Raw genomic sequence first — 16,604 nt, forward strand, 5'->3', positions numbered from 1 at the left:
CCACACCCATAATTTACACATAAAAAAAACTTCATAAAGAATGAACCACAACTGCTTTTTAATAAGGAAAATGCACAAATGAATTCATTGTCTATTGAAACAGTTTTACAATATCACAGTATGTTCTGACCCAATCTGCAAGCTATTAAAATTAAATTTAAAAAAATCTTAATTACAATCCAAATCTGCATTATTAAAGTAATAAAATGAGCAAAAAATAAATATTCTGTAAATCATGTTCTCTCTACAGATGAACACAGGATGGGAACAATACAATAAAACATGATTAAACTAATGTAATGTATGGGAAACCACTGCTGTGTCCCACAGTGCTTGAAACAACAAGAGCGATCTCTTGTCTTCCATAACTGTAGGGCACAATTCTCCTATCCTCTAATTCATGTTCCAATTCCTCTTTATTGGATACCCTCATATCATAAGCAGAATTCCCACCAGTGTCAATGGAAGCTCCATATGTGTAACAGGTGCAGAATGTACAGACCAGTAGGACAAATGTTGTAGAAATTTGACAATTTTGTTCAAAAATGTCTATAAAAATCTGTTCTCCCATGTTCTTGATATTAAAAATCTAGTGTGTCTTCTATTCAGATATGCATATAGTATCACATTTGTTAAGACCTTGTCTTTTTCTTTCCAATAGACCAGAAAATATGTCAACCAATTCCATCTTTATCCCCTTACACACCCACACCCATGCAGCCCTCCACATAAAAGTTCAGCAGGATAATTTTCACACTGAACTTTTGTAAGAATTCCCTAATTCATTTTTGCAGCACTTCTTATTCAGATTATATGCTGGTATTGAAAGATCAGCCAGTAGATTCATTTTCTTCAAGCTAAGTATCTCTCAGTGCAATGCCCCTAGACTGAGCTTTACTGAATGCTAGCACATTATCAGGTACACAGGTTGCTAATTAAAGGTCTGAGCCAAAGCCCATTGAAAGAATTTCAATGACTTCAGTGGGCATGGGGGATCAGGCCCAAGCCCAGCATGAGGCGGAACAGGAAGTTTTTAAAAAGTGACCTTTATATCTTGATCTCCCAGTTGCCAATATTCAACAGCAGGAGAGAGCAGCCTGCAAATCCTGCTGATTGTCTCCTCTTGAATCTCTTAAAGATAAAATGTATTGTCTGCTATACTTAGTCTGCACTTTTATATATGTCTCTTAGGTTAAACCTTTTATTTTAAAAAAAGGAAATGGTTGTAAAATATAAAATATTTACCTTCACACTAGAAACTTCTGTGATCATTACACCAACTTTAGATGTTTTCATTACCATTGTTTTTATATTTCAACAATTTAAGCCACTAACATTTTCACTAATCGCTGAAGTAATATTTTGCAACATTAATCATCCTGGTGCATTTGATCCTCTTTCTAGTGAGCTCATGAGAACAATTGAGTTTTACCAAGTTCCTAAGTCTGACATATCTGTATAGCCCGGTTTATTATTCCTTAGAGTATGACTTCAGACAGTGATCTAAAAGCTATAAAGCACATTGTTTTCTCAAGTATATTCTCTGATTCAGGTTCAAACCAGGACTTACCACTGTGAACCAGCTATTTCATATTTATGACGTAGACACGTTTAAAGTTTATTTCTTTCAATACAATTAGAACCATAACTTTTCTTCACTGACTTTTTGCGGCAGGAAAAAGAGGACCAAGTAATCAGCAAACAAAATATTATTCTCTTTCTCGTAGAGGCACTTAATTGGGATCAAGTGCTTTTCAGTCAATTACATTTGTCAGATCAGTTTATGAATAATACAGCGCCGTTTACGTATGATGGAAAACTTTGATGCTTTACACAGACTGTCATCAGAAAGACCTTCATTCAGTTTCATTATCCCTGGACACAGGAATGAACAAACATCTCCAGAAGGAATGAAAGGACTAGATCACAGTATTGATTTCCCTGGGATTTGTTGGTGTAGATTTAGTGTAACAAAGCGCTCATTCACACTATGAAATTCTGAGTTATTGATCATATGATACGTATATATACTATAAAAACTCTGAAAAATACAAAAAAAATTGTACAATTTGATATTACAAGATGTTCCTGATAATCCTGATCTGATTGTTTCCTGATGTCTCTTTTTACTATTTGCAAATGATGGCTTGAAACTTGATCTAGGTGATTAATAAATGAAGGAAACTTATCACATTCCTTTTTGCATTGCCCTTATGAACACAGTGTACTTAACAGTGCAAAGGAAGGTTTGGTTTTTTTTATAATGCCTTTTCAATGTCAATGTAACTCAGTGCCAGTTGCCTGCACTAATTATTCAACTTTTTTCCCTTCCACATATTGTAAACAGAATATTATATGCAGTGCAGGTAGTGACACTTAGAACCTGTTTTCATTTGTTTACAATTCTGCCAAAATGAAGCCATGTGGGCTGGAATTCTCCATGCCAAATATTATTAGCTGTAATACAGTAGCACACAGGGGCTTCACCTGAGATCAGGATCTCAGTGCGATAGCTCTTACTATGTGTTTACACAGTGCCTTTGTGGAAAGGGAGTCTTTCTGTTGTGTGTACACAGAGCCTATCACAATGGGGCCCTAGATCATGACTTAGGCTCCTAGACACTAGCATAGTGAAAATCATGAATAAGAAGAGCCCCAAAGAGCTTACAATCTAAACAGAAAAAAAAGGTGGGAGGCACAGAAGGGGAAGTGACTTGCCCAAGATCATATAGTAAGTCAGTGGCAGAACTGGGAAAAGCTTGCAGATCTCTTGTGTCCCATCACACAGGCACTGGAGACTGCTTTTCCAAGCCGTATCCTGTTGTCCTTGCTCCCTGTTTATTCTGCCAATGCTATCAGTGAAGTCTTTGAGTAACGAATGAGAACAGCAGGATTTTACCCAAAGGCAACAACATTATTGCTAGCGTAACTTGTAGTAAATAGGGAAGCTGGAGGCAAAGCAGGGGAAGAGAGGGACGGGTGGTCTGATTTTTGTTTATTTTAAGAACAAATTTTATTTTAATGTGTTAACACATGCTATATTTAGAGTTGCATGAAGCTAATTCATCCATGATATGAACCCTGGTGAAAAAACTCTTGAATATTCATTGTAACCCCCTCCGCCCCCCACACACATTCCTTTGTATTTCCATCAAGCTTGCAATTAAGAAATCAAATTCTCTTGTCTGAGTTGCAACTGCTGCACACAAACGAAATGGTCATGTGACATCCTGCATTGTCAAGGAGATAAACACAATAGTCTTTACCATCTCTAATTTCTGTGACTCTGAATTTTACCTTTGGCAATCTACTAGTTCAGACTGTCATTTCAGCAGGAGAAAGCAGGGAAGCTATCCCATATATCAGCGATGGTCAAACTGCGGTTTGCGAGCTGCATGCGGCTCTTTTACAATTAAAGTGAGGCTCGCGGAGTCCTCCCCACGTCCCTGCCCATTCTCTAGCTATCAGAAGTGAGGGTTTGGGAGAAACTTGGGGCTTCTGCCCTGCAGCAGAGTGGTGGGGCTAGGGGCTTCTGCCAGAGACAACTGATGCCTGCTGAGAGTTGGGGGGGCACAAACCTTTAAATTGTGCCCCCCAACACTTGAGGCATATCCCCCCCAAAGCACACACCTCCCTCTTACCCTCAGCCACCCTTCCCTGCAACTCCCAGGTGTTAGTTCCATGTGGAGAGGAAGCAGCATAAGCAGAGGTTCTTTCTGTAGCTCCCAGCTGCTTGCTGCTGCTTCTACCCATGGCCACAGCTCCCAGTTTGCCAGTTTCAGCAGCTGACATACAGGGAGGGAGCCTGGTGGCATCATGCGACCAAATGAGTCAAGCAAACCCTGGCAAAAATCAGGGCATGTGACTCCCATGTGCCACTTCTGGGCTTTCTACCCAACTGGGAAGGGAACCTTGGGGCTTCAGCCATGCAAGGTGTGCCTGCCTAGGCTCAGGGCTTCAGCAAGTGTAGGGCTGAAGTCCTGAGCCAGGGCAGGTTCCTCCTTTGAGACTGAAGCCCCAAGACCCCTCTTCCCACAGGGCTGAAGCCCCGAGCCCTGGTAGGTGCATCCCAGCTTTTAAACACTTGAAGATTGCCTAATGCGGCTTGGTAGGTCAGTAAGTTTGGCCACCCCTGCCGTATATCGTGCATTTCTTCCTTTCTTTATTACTCTGAGGCTATTTTGAGATCTGATGGAGCACTTTGAAATGATTTATTTTTTGTTTTGAGATGTCTGTGTCTGCCAAATAGCAGCCCAACATTAAAGTGAACTTTACTAATTGGCAGATATTTACTCAACTTGTGAATGGACTAATGTGTGTTTGCACGTGACCAGAGTCTAAATTTAAATCAGGTCCTTCATAATCTATAGGGTTTACCAAGTGACCCAAAAGATATCCTCAATGTGGCAGCTCCAGTAGGATCTATATAGCATTTGTCTCAACTCCTTTACAGAAACACTTTAGGGAATCTAATGTAAGTAATCTAAGTTTGTTTTCCTGTTCCTTTAGTTGTATGCAACTTTACTTTCTCCACCTTTTTTATTCAGCTTGGAAAGATTTATTTCACAAAGAAAATTTTTGACTGATTGGTTTTGGGGCTTTTTTTAACAATAACTTGTAGCAGAGAACACTTTATGTAATTTTCTTTTTAAAAACATTTATTTTAGCCAAGTGTAAAACAGCGATATCCACCCGTGTACCTACAATTGCAGCCTGGTTTAGAAGGTCTATCCAAATAGCATTGCTCATAAAGCTGATGCTGTTAAGTCAACCATGGTAGGGGGTTTCACAGACAAATGTAGTAAAGTTTGAAAAGCCCAAAACAACACACTATAGTTTCTTTTTTAAAGAAATGCAAATATGAAAATGTCTCATTTTTGCCGAGGCTCCACAGTTTACTTAATTTCCAGAGCAGGAAAACTGTTCTCTCTTTAATTGTGTGCTCATAAAGTTTTAATTAGAAAACTTCAAAAAACATGACAATCATGCTGCTGAAATTTAGCCACAGTTTTGATTTACAAGTCTGCAAAGGATTACTTGGTAGCAATCAGGATGACTTGCAATGCTTAATAAACCCAGAGCTTTCTCATATGGCATAAACACAAGCAAATGGTACAATAATTATCCTTGATTACATTAGTTAGAGGATTTTCACAGAAGCAAGCCAAAAGAGAGTTGATGGTACCCAGCCATTTGACTATGTCATACAGTAGGTAATGCATACTTGAAGTCCTTATGTATTGTGATTCCTTTTTATTAAACACAGAGATTGTTTTGCCACCTATGAGACCTGAAACAATCACTTTTATGACAGAAAATGGTCTAGTCTGAAGATACTTGAACTAGTCTTCACAGGAGCTTTGGCAGCATAGAAATGTTTTGTATGACACACAAAATATCAAACCTGTACCCATAAAGTGCTATTTTAGTTGACTGCCAAAGCTGACTGAATTTTTAGAGGCTGGAAATGTTGGAAAGTCTAGGGCCACAAAGAAGTGTATTTTCTTAACCATTTTATTTACTATACTGTTTGCCTAGTGAGAGTAAACTTTTATTTTACTATATAAATAAACTTCACCCTTAACAACCAAGGACAGCTTGAGCCCTGTAAGCATTTCTGGAAGCTCTGCAAAAAAAGCTCTGCAAAAAATTAAAAACTGTAAACCACCTGACTAGAAACACTACTCCATATACCACACAGCAGAATTTAAACTCAGATGGCTAATCTTGCAACAGCAACAAAATCAAAACCTTCATTAAACTCAGCATCTGAATTCCAGATTAAAAGTCAGGAGTTTGGAAATACAGAGCTAGGGCATTTACCTAGCCTTGTGTCATGCACACACTTAATATTTATGTAGATGCTAGATTTACCCCCCTCTTGCCCCAAAAAAACATAAAACAAAAAAACATTACAGGGAACAATATCATTTTTTAGTGCCACAGCAGTAGCACTTCCCCAGACAGCACAGGCATTCATTCTTGGCTAAGAATATCTGGATGTGTAGTTTCCAGTGACAACTCACAAGTGAAGCATGTGTGTGAATATCCCAGGTCTTAGCCAAAGGAATCTTAATCAGAGCTGAACTAATATGCCGTATGTAGTTACCTAATATGTATATTTTAAAAATTAACTATTGTATGACATTTTCTCTACATAGTATGTTGCAAGTTTAGTTTAGGCTCAATAAAGTAACTCAGGGCAAATGGGTTTTGAGAATGTACATGACTCCTAAAAGTTATATATATTATTGCACTTAAGATAAATGCTGGAAAAAAATATTTAACAAGCCTACTTAGTACCTTTATCCACTTGTGATATATTTGTACACTCACACTAAACTTCTGGTTCAGGGTCAGATATCATAAACAAGATCACAGGATTTAATTCAAGTGAAGAATTTTATTTGTTGTTTTCTGGCTTTGATGTAAAACACAACTAGAATTGCTTCCCAGTATCAATGAAATCCAAGCAACCAATAGTTGCCTCATCAAACATGGATTTTTTTTTAATGTTCATTGGACAGATTAATACATTTTAAGGCCAGAAGGGACCATTTTGATTAGATAATCTGACTTCCTGCATAAGAGGCCATAGAACCTCACAGGTGATTTCAGTCAGAAGTCGAACCTTGACTCAGTAGATGCTGAAGTTTTTTCACCTTTTCCCATACAAGAAAGATATCATTTGGCGATTTTTGCAAATACTTGAAAGGGAATAAGATGGTCATCTCAAAGGAACTAACATAAATACCACAGAGCTCTGCATTCTTTTCTTCTCCAATTGCTTGATCAGAATTAGCTTCACCCTGTTTTCCCTACTTCAGCCATAATAAGGACTTTCCCTCTTTGAAGTTTCTACAAGTCTCATTTCAGTATCTTCCAAGTATATACAGTGGTGCCATTAGGGTTGCCAATCCACCGGTTTCACCAGGATTCTACTGGAGTCATGCTCTATCTTCCTGAGGCTATTGCCACCAAACTGGGAAATTTTAAGCACTGGCAGCACAGCGAGGCTAAGGCAGGCTCCCTATCTGCCTTGAGTCCTCAAAGTGGCCAGCACATCTCTCTGGCTCCTGGGCAGGGTGGGAGGACAGGAGGTCTCCATTTGCTGTCCCCACCCCAAGTGCCAACTCCACAGCTCCCATTGGCCCGAAACTGTGACCAATGGGAGCTGAGGGGGCAATGCCTGTGAGCAGGGACAGCAGCACACAGAGATGACCTGTCGTCCCCTTCCCCCCTGCCCCCAGGAACCACTGCCAGAGGGATATGCTGGTCACTTTTGGGCGCTGCCAGAGGTAAGCACCACCCCCTCACTCCCTCCTGCACCCCAACTGCCTGCCCCAGCCCAGAGCCTGCACCCAAACTTCCTCCCAGAGCCCGCACCCCCTCCCACACCCCAACCACCTGCCTGAGTCTGGTGAAAGTGAGTTAGGGTGGGGGAGAGTAAGGGAGGGGGGATGGAATGAGCAGGGCGTGGCCTTGGAGAAGGGGCAGGAGAGGGGCATGGCCTTGGGGAAAGGCAGAGCAGGGGCAGAGCAAGAGTGTTTGGGTTTGTGTGATTAGGCATTTGGCAATGGTAGGTGCCATATTCATATCCCAGCCTTTATAAAGAGCTTGTGAGGGGTTTAAATCAAGTGACTCTCATTGACATTCATTGCATGGCTAAATCCTCTCTTATTGCCTTGAAAATGTGATATACAGTCTTTGCAGATTCTGCCACTGCACTGTCCTTCCTTTGATTGTGCAGAATTAGCATTCTTGGAACTAGAGTTTACTCTTTCCCTCCGCCCCGTGCCAAGACCGAGTAGCTAGACTTGCCATGTCAGGGTTCTGCAAAGGGAGGTGTTCCACTACACAGTGTCAATACTAGTACGGCCCTGAAGCTCCAGATGCTCCTGAGGACCCAGTCTACAGAAGCCATTTGTTAGTGGATGTGCATAATGGCAGATCCATAGTCTCTGGCCTGCTCTTTTCTCCCTGCCTACCTCTGCTTGCCTTTCTCCCTACTCCAAAACACGCTGCAGAGGGAGCCAGATGTATCCCAAGAGCAGCAAGTGCAAAACCCCTGGTCTGACTCTAAAAGTGACCCAACCTCTTGGTGAGCACCCACTGTGGTGCAGGTAGTGACTTCTCCATCCACAGAGGTGGCAGAAAGATTTGGTTCCATCATAATGGATTTAAAAAGCTGCAGCAAACAGTGGGACTGGCAGAGACTCCGTTTCACACAGATATTAAAAACTGTTTATTCACTCTTTGTGCCTAGGACGTGTCCAGAGCTCCTGCTACCGATGATCTATGAAATTACTGTGCAGATATGGATCAATGCCCTCTAAGTCCTACAACTGTCCTGTGGCTGAGGTACATCTGGTCCAAAAGAAAGATGCATAAGCTTACTACATCTGTATGTAGTAAATCAAGTTGCCCTAATGCAATTTGGCAGTCATTACTAGAGAATTATGGCGTATGGAATAAGTAGTGGTGGGTTGTTGTTTTTTTAAACCGGGTTTGAGAATGTCTCAGCACATATAACGTGGTGCAGGGGGCTTCTGTCCTATGGTGTCACCAGCTGTAAAGTATTAATTTAAGTCAATGGCAAAACTCTTTTACTTCAAGGGATCAGGCACTAATTCTATGTTTGATTATTTCATCATCTGCTAGTTACACCACAAATAGTCCTACTACCACTGACAACTAAGACGTTTTTCTCTAGTTCAGTTGTTCAGATTATAAACCAAGGGTTATGGATTTAATCTCTTCTGATCAGTGTGATCTCTATATTTGTGTAGTACAAGGATTAAGTAGACAGATTGTGTGTTTATTTTTCTATATTTTTAGAGAGCAGTTATTAGGATTACCAGAAATTGCTAAGTGTTTCTATCATTTTTGCCTTGTTTTACCTTTAATTTAGTATCTTATGCTTACCTGGACAGAAGCAATTGTAGAACACAATTGTCTTTTTATTCTTTACATAGGGATGAGACACATTGCAGCCTGTGTTCCAAAATTACAATTTGCTGCCTGTAACCCACAGATGCAACTGATGGTATATAATGCCCTTTATAATCTGGGCCTGATCCTGAGTTGCCTTCTACCATCATAATTAGTCTTGCTTGAACATTCATCTCTTTCCTGACACTCCGTACTAGAGCTGGGCCCTCTTCGTTCACACCCCCTTTTGTGGAATATTTTGGCCGAGGCGGTCCATCTTTCACCTCTTGTTTCCCTGTGTTTCATTCGCTTGCCTTTTTTTTTTAAGTGTTACTTCTCTTCCCCCTAGGGTTTGAGAAACTGCATCTTTTGGTCCAGAGAGGCTAGTACTACTTTAATATTTTACAGTATCCTCCCACACGTTCATGATAGGTACTCCAGAACGTATCATAAGCAGTAGCATCTTCATATATCCACACTAAATCTTTTGTCTAGTTTACTTTATTAGGGATTAGAATTGAAAATAGGTGTTCCAAGAATCTCACCCCTTGAGCTAATAAAGGAGATATATTTAGTTATAATGCTCCTGTGTTAATGGTTCAGTTGACTTTTCATAAGATCAGAGGAAAGATCTAATGAATGTACTGCATATCAGTTCCAGCTGCAGGGTTCATTTTTTCTATGGCTTTGCATTTCATGTGCTGCAATATATTTATCGCTGGAAAAATAAAGTGATTTAAAATAATTATAAGTTCTGAAGTGCAAAGCAGCACAGGAAAGGAGCCTACTACATTCACCATACCTAAAGAGGAGGCAAGGGAATATAAAATCATTGCTTAGAGGAAAGGGGCTATTAGTATTGCAACATGAAAAGTGATATTTTATAGGTTGGAATTCATAATGGGGAAGAGTGGAAATGAGCTTCATCTAATCTCATCTTATCTCAGTAAAAGTACACAACATATTTTAAGTACTTGGTAATAATAATTCCCCTACTGGTATTATCATTTTAATAAACTTAAAAAAAATAGCTACCCCCTTTGACTGGAGCAGTTAGCCAGTATTCTGGGACTTAATGGTTTTTCTGTTGGGGAAGAAATTGATGGAGTGAGCTATTTCATTGACATAGTCTTGTTTATTCACAAAGAATGTGCACAAAGTCCTGTTTCCCTGAACACAGTAGGAATGGTACAGAAAGAAACTGTTGTGCTGTTTAATTCAAACCCTCTTTCCAGGCAGCATTCTAGTCAAAGCCCTTTCACAGATTTGTACTGATACTGTTCTTCAAAGTTATCTTGAAATACTTAGGGATTGATGTCCTAACAGATAAGATGCCAGATTAGTTGGTATCTGCTACAGACAATCAGATCACAATAAGGAACAAGATGACCCTCTCCTTCTGTATCCACCATGTGTAGGAAAAAAAAAACTGAACACGGGAGACTTAATCTGAGTGATATACTGCTAGTACTTAAAACATCCTTGGACTTGCTAAACATTGTCATCTACAATTTCTCAAGTCAAACACCATTGCAACCAACACTGGGTGATTCTTTATTAGACCTTGTCCTAACAGCTAGAGGAACGAATCATAGACCTAAAAATTAGTGATAGCTTGGGTACAAGTGATCATGATTTGATCACATTTATAATATGCACGCAGAATAGAATTCAGCTCAGTAAAATATATACACACACACGTGGTGCTTTAATGTGGATAATTTCATAATTTTCAGCTTTATGAGCAAAATCATCTGAAGAAGAATTTAATTAAAAAAAGTGATTAATTGTGAATTATTAAAGAACCTTATTAGGTGCCCAAAAAAGAAGATAGCTGTGCTTGTTAAAGAAAGTTACCTGGTTTAGAGGGTCAGTGAAGGCAGCTAATAAAAAATATATACAAAAAATGGAAGAAAGGGGAAATTTGATAGTAATGAATATAAATCAGAAGCTAGGAATTGCAGAACATTGATAAGGGAAACAAAGGGATACAAGGCAAATCTATGGCCAGCAGGGTTAAGGACAAGAAGGATTTTTAAAAAAAATATTTTAGCAACAACAATAATCTTGTCAATAAACTGGTGGCCATTCAACACTTTGACAAATGAAAGGAAATGTGACAAAGTCAGTAGTCACTGGTGCTTAGCAATGGTATGAGAAAAGATCTCAATGTGTGAGCAAAACTGCCCACAGTACCTATAGGTCCACTTGCCAGATGGAAGTTGAAGCATACTCCACTTCCTGGTTCACCTACAAGCCTCAGCCTGGGCTCTCAGATGGCTCTTCAAAATGACTGCACCAATCTTAACCTGGCTTCTCCAAACTGAACAATTATGGGCAGGAATTTTCCCAGTTGTCAGTGGGAATGCTGAATTTCTTGAGGCCTTGCTGCTGTATCAGAGTTTTGGTCTTCCTCTGCATCGTAGATGGTTCTAAGTTGGCCACAAAATCATCTGCCAAAGGCTATGCTCTGAGGCATGTACTCCACATGTCCCAGACAGTGAAGCCTGTGAACATCCATCATACACTGCTTAAACTGTAGGCCGTTTCTTGTTATTGGTGATCCATTGGTCCAAGTAACTCAAAGGATTTTTCAAGATAGCAGAGGTGGAAACTGTTCAGTCTCTGCCCTGGCTTAGAATATGTAACCCAGCTTTCACAATTATAGAAGGTACTAACGACACAACCCTAATAAACATATCTTTGTGCTCAGGATTAGCAATTTATTATTCCAAACACATGAGGAAATAATGGACCAATAAATCAATAATGTGGAAGAGGTAGAAGTGTTTAGGTTCTGTTTTTTAGGGAGAAAAAATGATACAGACTTTATGTATGATAACACTTTCCATTCCACTAGTATCTCTGTAGCAGCTTCTGTTTTACATCCTAAAGATAGACATTTTTAAAATCAGCAGGTCCAGATAACTCACATCCAAGACTTTTAAAAACAGCTGGCTGAGGAACATCCTGGAGAATTAATGTTGATTTTTAATAATTATTGGAACACTGGGGAATTTCCAGAAAACTGGAAGAAAGAGAATGCAGAGCCAAATTTCTAAAAATGGAAAATGAGATGACATGGGTAATTATAGGGCTGTCAACCTGACCTCAAACTTGGGCAAGATAATGGAGTGGCTTATATGGACTCAAAGAATTAAAGGCGGGTAATGTAATGAATGCAAATCAAATGGGCCTATGGAAAACAGATCAGTTTATTTTGACAGGATCTCTTTCTTTGACAAGATTACAAGTTTGGTAGATAGACATGATGTTGACATAATATAGTTAGGGCTCATTGTAGATTGTCCATCACTGATTATTTTAAAAATTGAGATTGGATTGTTTTCTAAAATATATGCTCTAGAAATTATTTTGTAGAAGTTCCATGGCCTGCATTATACAGGAGATCAGATTAGATGGTCACAGTGATCCCTTTTGGCATTGGAATCTATGATCTCTCACACTCCTTCCCTGTACCCATGTTTATAAACTATAAAATGAGGTTAATAAAGTCACCCAATTTCACTTCCAAGGATAAAATTGTTTGTGAAGAACAGAGATATTACAGTGATGCACAACATAGCAAATCCAATAAACCACCACCACCAAATTTCTTTATCATAGAAAGTTAAAAAGATGTTATTGAGATAGGTTAGAATTTGATTAGCCAATACCTGATTTTTCCCATGTACTGGAAAAATGGCAACCTCCTTGATGAGTGCAGTTGCCTTTATAGATGACATTTGGAAGGTAGTCTAAGGTAGCATTACCCCAGATTGCAGAAGGCCTTAATTTTAAGACTACGTTGTGTTGGACCCAGAAGTGAACAGGAAGCCAAAAAACAGTGGAGGACTTTGTTGTCACAGGCTGGCCCCACCCATTAGGTAAGATAATTGTTGCATTTGGCCCAAACTGAAATTTGATTGTCTTTGACAGGCAGCCTAAAAGTAGATCAAGTATCTGTGTAAACATATTGCTGCTCACAACCCTTGGAGCCAGCCAAGTTCCATTTAGCTCAGGAGCCAGGCAGTACAGGGAGGTAGCTGTGCATTCTTAGGAAAGGTAGCATTTGGTATATCATTCTGTAGATTTCTATAATAGGCAGTGGGAACTTGATCACTACACACTAGTCATGTAAAAAAAATGCATAAATAAATGTTACACCTGGTGAATGGGGAGTATCAAAAATAAGGTGAAGATGACATCTGTGGAAATGTAGCAACATTATAAATTGTTCACACTAAATATTTACTCTTCAAATAAGATTTAAAATTTGCCCTTCCTGGCTCACTATTGTATTATATTATAGATGCATCTATGTCTGGATCCAGCTTTTATGAAAAAGTCCACAACAATGCTGAAGTGAGGAACATTTTTCTTCTGTGTCTGATTAATGTATTTCTTCAAAATTACCAACCTTCAGATCAGTCTCTTTACTATAGTCATTGCTTTCAGTACTCTAAATTTATTGTAGATACTCCATGGCATTCCAGTAACTCCAAACTACACTAATTACAGCTGCCTAAACCTATACCTATATATTTTCCCTCTCATAACAGTTTTGACTGTCAGTGTAGAGATTAGATCAGTGCACATTATCTTTTCCTTCTGAAGGTGGACTGATTCCCTTGCATCCTTTTGAGAACACCCTAGCAAGACTCTCAGCCCCACTCTCTCATTTGTATGCACCTTTGCAGCAGACCAGCTGATTACATGGACTCTCTTCTGTCCATTCATCTTCCTGCCTGGCCCATATTTTGCACAATTGCTGCCTTCAGAGTCTCTTGCTAATTCAGAGTTGGATCCAACTCCCACTAGAATCAGTGGAAGTCTTTACCTAGCACCCATTAAAATCAGTGTAAGGTCCTCAGTCAGATAGGTTGTTATATCAACTATCCCTTTCTAGATTAGCAATCTGTATCTGTCATCTAGACTTGGTCTACACTAGGAACTTACGTTGATACAGCCTCATCTTCCCAGAACAATGTAGTTACACCGACCTAGCCTTGGTGTAGACGGCACTATAACAATAGGAGGGCTTTTCCCATCAATACTGGTATCGCCTCTTGGGCTGATACCAACACTGATCAGAGAAGCTTTCCTGTCAGTGTAGGTAGCATCTTCACTAAGTGCTATATACGTGCTGCTGCAGCGCTGTGAGTATAGACGTGACAAATTTATGTTACCAATCTGCCTGAGGCATCAGGTGATCAGGCTGAGGCCACAGGATCATTAGGGGAGGAGATGAAGGAGCACACCAAGTGACTAAATTTTAAAGCTTTATTAATAAAATAACACTGGTGAGTGCTGGGAATGCTCCCACGTCACTCTGAGGAAGAAGGAAAATGTTAGTGCCCCAGCCCTAACCCACTTTTCATACTCACACACACACACACACACAACCCGAGGCTGGCCAAGCCTGGGTGTAACGTAAGAAGAGGGAGAAGGGTGGATGAGAGTTCTGTCCTGTGAACAGGCCGCCCAGGGTCCACTGTTGATCTTCAACTTGCTGTGGCTCTCAGGAAGGTTTTTAAGTTCTGGATTCTTTTGGGGGCATTTTGTTCAGGGACTTTTGTCCCCTGTGGCTCTTTGTCCCGATTTAAACCAGCTTCTTGCAGCTTCCACTGTTTCCCAGAACACACTGGCTTCAGGGATGCGAGACTTTGTTTTCCCCCGCGCTGGCCTTTGACGTCTCACTAGTTTTTGCAGCCTCTGCAGTCCTGCTTAGCTTAGTTTTCCTTTGTTATGGCTGATTGGGGTTGGAATCTAGGCTTCTATCTTTTTTGGCAGGTAGCCCAGAGTTGGTTGTGTGCAGTGGCCTTAGGCTGAAGTCAGCCTCCTATCTTCAGACCTAGCTGGTGCATTGAGTTAACCCATTCCCTTCTCTTTCCCTCCCTCTTCGGCCTTTTGCAACCTGCAAAGGAAACTTTCACTCCACACTTACATATTTTACCCTTCCCAAAATACCTTGCAATACCTTCAACAGCATTAGCAACGTACAGTGCTGATCTGCCTCCCCAGGGGACCCTCTGAGGGAGGGGGCCATTGGGTTGTGACAGACAAGCACATCAGTTTGTCTCCTTCACTGGAGGGAATCAGTAAAAAAACAAAACAAAAAACAACTCTTATTTGCATCTTAAATGAAGCTTAACTTTGTGTCTGTTGCTCCTTCCTTGCCAACATCTCTCACATTTCCACAATAAAAGCTCAGATGGTGAACAGAAAAAATACCAGAGGAGAAACATCACTAAACATTAGAGAGGTCAGCGGGTTAGGAAACAGATTAGTAGAAAAACAAAAGCATGGAAGCATTTGAGAATTTTGTGCCATTAACCCTGAGTATAGTGTATGTTGAGAAAAGCAGGATTTATAGGGAAAATCAAAAATACAAATTCTACCAAAAGATAAAGGTGCAAATACTGTACAATTACATTTCATGAGTCATCTTAGAAAAGCGAGTTTCTGTATTTTAACATGTGGATTCCACAATAGATTTTGTATCAGTTAAATTTTCCACATAGTGAATATATCCTTAAAATATTCACTACATCCATAACCCTGGTCCCTGCTCTTACCAGAGGGCAATGAGCATATTAATTCTGGAATTAACAATGAAGTACTTATACTGGTTACAGCAGAGGCAGAAGGGGCGGGGAGAGTCTCTTTCAGTGAGCCAGTGACCACTCCTTGATATATTTCCCCATCCCCAGCACAGATAAGGACTGCCTAGAGGATGTTTTAACTTAACCCACATGCAGGGGTACCAGAATGAGAGTACCACTTTTTACCATCATAAGGTGGAATGACAGGGGAGTCTTGGGGGAGAAGGAAGAGGCTTGGAAGCAGGACCTCAAGGGAAGGGGCAGTATAGGGGTCTCCCACTTTTAGGGACCTTCTGCCACTCCTGAGCTAGTGTTATGGTTCTTGAAGGATCAAATGCTAACTGGGGATAGCTTTCCCCATTCTTCCTTACTCCAAACTCACCCCACAGCACTGACAGCTCTGGGAGGTGAAGTGTAGGAAACTGCTCTGCTTGTCAGGCCTACTGGAGACTCCCTTGGTTTGGAGAGTCGCTTGACCATATGGGTTTCCCCCAGCATGATTTGCTGGTTTTAAAGAATCTTTGGACCAATGGAGCTGCACAACACAGCCAGAGTGCTCTGAAGAATAGGAGCCTACTAAATTTGGAGAATCAGCTTTAAGCCTGGTTTAAGGGGATGCAACTTCATGATTTCAATGAAATCGTACCTACTTATACTAGTTTTGAATTTGGCCCTGTTGGTGCTGTATGAAAATCAGTCATCTCTTTAACCATGCTAAGTAGAGTGCCTTGATGTTTCCATTTCTATGGAAAGCAGAGGATTTTCAAAAATTAGGTAATTTGAAATAATTCTTTGCTTAATTACTCCATATTTGCTGACCCAGTGACCATTTCCAAGGACTGCTATTAGGAGGTAGGCTCTGTGGTAAACGTCTGTCCCAAATCTGAACCTTAGCGTCCACAATCTGGGTGCTTACAATGAACTCCCCCAAGCTCACTACCAGCTTGGATCTTATCTCGCTGCCACCAGCCGAAGTTTTCCAGGGTTTCGGCCCCCTCGGGTTCCCCAAACCTTTCCTTGGGGGACCCCTCCAAGACCCAGAGCCCCTGGGTCTCCTCTATCTCATCC

The sequence above is a fragment of the Chelonoidis abingdonii genome, chromosome 5 (assembly GCF_003597395.2).
Source record: "Chelonoidis abingdonii isolate Lonesome George chromosome 5, CheloAbing_2.0, whole genome shotgun sequence".
Taxonomy (NCBI): Eukaryota; Metazoa; Chordata; order Testudines; family Testudinidae; genus Chelonoidis; species Chelonoidis abingdonii.